This window comes from Alligator sinensis, unplaced genomic scaffold (genome assembly GCF_000455745.1).
Source record: "Alligator sinensis unplaced genomic scaffold, ASM45574v1 scaffold1667_1, whole genome shotgun sequence".
Classification (NCBI taxonomy): domain Eukaryota; kingdom Metazoa; phylum Chordata; order Crocodylia; family Alligatoridae; genus Alligator; species Alligator sinensis.
In genome coordinates this window covers 711,588-716,408 of record NW_005842504.1, presented here as the reverse complement: position 1 = coordinate 716,408, position 4,821 = coordinate 711,588, and the positions used below count along the sequence as shown (strand labels likewise).

Sequence of the window (4,821 nt, the reverse complement as noted above, 5' to 3'; positions counted from 1 at the left end):
TAGGGAACCAAGTCATGATGTCCAGTACACGGAACCATTTTTTAAAGAACAAAGTGCATCTAGCATGACACTCTTCTGAAGTGGAGATCAAGTGCATTTGAGGAAGCATCTTCCTTTTCAGCAGGGTATACCTCAGCTTAAGTTGAAACCCACTTAAATTGTTATGGTAAGTCCACCGACCACTTTCCTGCTTATTTATTCCGTTACTGTGAAGGAGCTGGGTTTTTCTTTTGCTGGGTCTTGTTCCAGCCTTCCCTGAAGTATGTGAGGGCCAGGCATTGGGGGGGTGGCTTGGCTTTATGTTGAGCTTGTGTCCCACAGCTCTCAGCTACCTCTGTTTTAAGGCCTGGGCCCTCTTCACTTCTGTATGTCAGGTTCAAAGATTCTTGACACCCTCCCCCTTTCGCCCTCCTCCTCCCTGAAAAGCCAGTGGCCCCTTTGGTCCCTGATTCCAAACTGCCTCTGTCCTTTCAGTAGCTGCTGTCCAGGTGAATTCTGACACAAAGGATCTTGCTCATTTCCACCCCTGCCGACCACTGAGGATGCACACACTTCAGAGCAGCCTAGAAGTCCCAGTAACAAGCCTACACTAAGTGGATTCCATTTTCTTTTTCTGAACATCCATCATTTTTGGACAGCATCACATTTGGAACAGTCAAAAACAATAAGAGGAATCTGGAAGGCTATATATCCTGGGGGTGGTTCCTAGAGTGCATGGTAATGCTTTCAAAGGGCATGTGATGACATCAAGCAATGAAGGAAGTCAGTTGGATGGGAAATAACGTCTGCGCCCTGGTGGAACATGCACTAACAGTGTGCCCCAAGTGCAGTGCTGTGGTGTAGAGGTGCAGAGCTGTGAGGTGAGGGGTCTTCCTACGAGTAAAAGTGACCTGACCTATAGTCAACTGCTGGGCCAGTTGGGCTCTACGGAGATTCCAGTGCGTCAGGGGGATTTCTCCTCGCTCTGTTCCAGTAGTGCTCAGACGTGAAATGGGACGTGGGAGCCCCTGGTAGTAAGCTTTCAATGTACTGAGGTAGACCTGTCCCAAGGATTTGATGAGGCACAATATTCTGGCCCCATTGACCACTGAGGAGCTGAGCTGGAGGGGTGTGGGCTCTTGGTCACCAGAGCCTTCACACACATGTTTAAGTGGATGTATAAGCCAAAAAGACGTGTCAAGGAGGGAATGCAAGGAACGAAAAGCAGCATGGGACAGAAGCCAGGCCATGTCCTTTAGGTGGTGACTTAAGAAAGGAATGGACTGGCTGCTTAAGAAGCCTTCCCAGTACAGGTTATTCCCATGCACCTCCGCATGTAGTTACATGGCATTTAATAAGGATCTACGTAGGCTGGAGAATGTTATATCATGCAAGAGCCTGGCTGCAATTGGTCACACATCCATCCAGTCCCGTGCCAAGGAAAAGAGCGTGGACTGTGCTGTCGGGTGCAGCCTTTGGCCATCTGGTTGCTTCCTTTTCTGCCCAATTCAAACGGGTCTCACAAGAGGCTCTCTTCATGCCTTGGACCTCTCAGGCATTTTGTTCTTTGCCCCTGAATGTGATGCCGACTGCCAAGGTGAGCCCCGAGTATGCTGGTGGGAGCTGGGTGCCACCCAAGAGCTACCCATGGTTCTGGGTGTGAATTGAGGAGCTTCCTGGAGCGTGGCAGGAAGCAGTGTGAGGAGCAGGGAGTCTGCACATCACCAGCCCTCCACAGGGCTCAGCAGACCCTTCCCTGGGTCTCGAGCACCCTGAGGGGAGGCCCCTGCTTCCCTCTGATAATGCAGTTATCTGCAGACCACCCCGACTCCAGAGCAGAGCTAGTGCTGGCGCTGATGAAAAGACTTGTGGTTTTGGCCACTTGTGCAAGAAGTCGGTGACCCAGGCACTGAGCTCCTTTTGAGCCTTGAGGTACTCTAATATCTATCACTAACTCTTGGCAAGAGGAAGGAATTCTTGTGGTCTGGTCGTTGCCAGGGAAGCCGATTTTTGCGGTTATTTTGCAGCGACCCAGACCCTTTGTACTGATTAGTGAAATGGCCTGGCCCCTTGGTGCTGATTGGTACAGAGGCCCCAGTGGGAGGAGGGACAAGAGGGTGGCTGTCATCTCGATTGCTGCCTGCCCTTTGTGCAGTCCCACCCTTTGTCTAGTCCCACCTTTTGTTGCTAATTGTCAGAGATGCTCCAGGGGCAGCTTCCATCTTGGCTGCTGCCCTTTATGCCACCCCACCAGCCGTCACCTTCCTCTCTTACATGGGCTGCAATCTCCTGGTTGATTGCCTGAGAAATCATGGCCGATGCTATTTTTCCGAGATGGCTGGTTTTCCTGAAACCATGATTTAAGTAGATCCCTACCCAGCCCCCACAACCCCAGTACCCTTCCTGTGGGCTGAGTGATGGGGCTGTCTCCACATCTCCTGCTGGAGCCACCCCCTAGACAACCAGGAATGGTCTAGTTGGGGACAGCAAGCTAGAAGGAGATGAACTGTAGCCCAGTGAAGATTGTTCTTCCATAGAAGGTTGTGGGGCAGGGGTTTGGGGAGTCTGGGTCCTTGTCCCAGGCATCAGGACTGTATCTATTTCTAAGCGAGTGCATGATCAGTCCTGGGAGCTGACCCTGCAGGCATGCACATAGTCTGGAGGTAATGGGGTCTGCGCTAGCACAGGTGCTGAGCTTTGCTATAGCTCCTGGGTGCGGCTGCTTGGGTGAGGTTGGGAGAAATGGCTCCCCAGGTAGACCAGTATGAAGGTGGTAGTTCTGGGGAGGAGATGACTCACCTTCCTCAGAGGTTCAAACATTCCCTTGTTCCAGACCTGCAGCACGTAGTGACAGACTTCCAGCAAAGTTGGCCCTGGGGGGAGTTTGCTTGTCTGTTGCTGCCGTTTCCACTTCCAGAAGATCATCAGGCCGGCAGCACAGGCTGCCAGGGGGAGCACAGCTGCATTTCCAAACTCCATCATGCCAAACCACCAGGAGACTGAGAGCAGTGCCAAGAGGCGTCTGATCTGATGTACTTAATGCACGCCTGCCTGCAGGGGTGTGTGTGTGTGTGTGTGTGTGTATACCATACTGGGAAGCAGCAACCCCAGATTAGGAAATCATGAGGGACTTGGCTGGCACGCCCATGAAGCATTGTTATATCTTGCTCTTGAATTGTCCTAGGTAAGTGTGTGACATCTGAGCGCACACATGTTTCTTTGGATAAATCCAATATCCTTCATTAGACCTACTAAAATAGCTGGGATAAGTCTTTGCATGCTTTTAGGTGGAAACACCCTTCTTTTAGGCATAGGAGGCATCTGCAGTTGTTTTGTGCTCTTCCTGGATGGGATAGAAGTTAGTATGCAAGAACGCAGGTCAATGAAAATGCAAATGTGTGGCAGACAATGGGTGAGAAACAGGTGGGGGGGAAGAGGAATCATGTCCTGGTGATAAGATGTAGTTGGTAAATTGTAGAGAAGTTACTTGTTTTATCAGATTTTGGGCAGTTTATAACATGTCATAAATCCAATGTCTAAATTAGTCCATGATTTTTTGTATCCAGTAGGTTGATGAAGTGAAGTTCGTAGGCTCACCTGTAAAAAGTGTTCTGCAAGTTCCCTTTAAGGATTAGAGCTGAGGGATTGCAGAGGGAGTGGTTGGCTTGTGAGAAATGTGCCCCCAGAAGCCATTGGGATTCTTTTTCTGTTTCTTAGATTTTTGGTGTGCGTTCATTCTGGTATGCAGTTGTGTGGTTTCTCCTACATGTATTCCCTCGGGGATTTAGTGCACTGGATGAGAGAGGTTACACTTCTGGAGGTGCAGCTGTGAGATGTAGGAATGTTGATGCTTCCATTGTGGGGTGTATTTCCCGTGGGAGTTTTGGAAATAGGGTGACAGGTTTGACATTTCATGGCAAGGTCTGGATCCTTTCAGTGTGTTTTGGCCCATAAGACGTTTGCTTCTGGTCGTGAGGTTGGCAAGGTTCAGTGCTTATTTAAAGGCTAGGATGGGTGGTTCTGGGAAGATCTCTTTCAAAATTGGGTGTCTTCTAGTGTGGGTTGTGATTCAGGATTTTCTGTTTAGGTTCCAGGGGGGGATGGTATGTCATAATGGTATGGCTCAGCAGGGAACTCCTGAACCACCTACACCTCAAAAGAAAGGCTTATACAGGATGGAAGACTGGAATCACCACTAAGGAGGAGTATTCAGCACTGGTCCATATCTGTAGGGAGCGAAGCAGGAAAGCCAAGGCTGTAACCAAACTCCACCTGGCTACACATATCAAGGACAATAAAAAGTTCTTTTTCACATATTTGGGGAGTCAGAAGAAAAGCAAGGGTAACATTGGACCCCTGCTAAACCAAATGGGACATCTGACAACTGACACCCAGGAAAAAGCCAACCTGCTTAATGCATACTTCGCGTCGGTTTTTCATCAGCCCAAAGGGACCACCCTGCTTAGCATGATGCGGGACAGCCAGGATGAGGGTGAATTTATACCCAGCATCGGTGTTGACCTTGTAAAGGATCACCTTGAGAGGCCGGACACCTTCAAGTCAGCGGGTCCTGACAGATTGCACCCCCGAGTACTTAAGGAGCTGGCAGGCGTCATAGCCCAACCACTGGCAAAGATATTTGAAAACTTGTGGCGCTCAGGTGAAGTACCCAAAGATTGGAAGAAGGCAGATGTGGTACCCATCTTCAAGAAAGGGAGGAAAGTAGATCTGGGGAACTACAGGCCAATCAGCTTGACCTCAATCCCTGGAAAGATTGTAGAAAACTATCAAAGAGACCATTCTTGGCAAGCTGGCTGATGGCAGCATCCTGAGGGACAGCCA

At 49.7% G+C, this 4,821-nt stretch overlaps 1 protein-coding gene across 1 annotated transcript in view; it reads right to left on the bottom strand.

Moving 5' to 3' along the window:
- LOC102378390 (cytochrome P450 2G1-like) overlaps positions 1–4,821 on the bottom strand; it is an 18,383-nt gene that overhangs the window by 9,599 nt on the left and 3,963 nt on the right. The window lies entirely within an intron of this gene.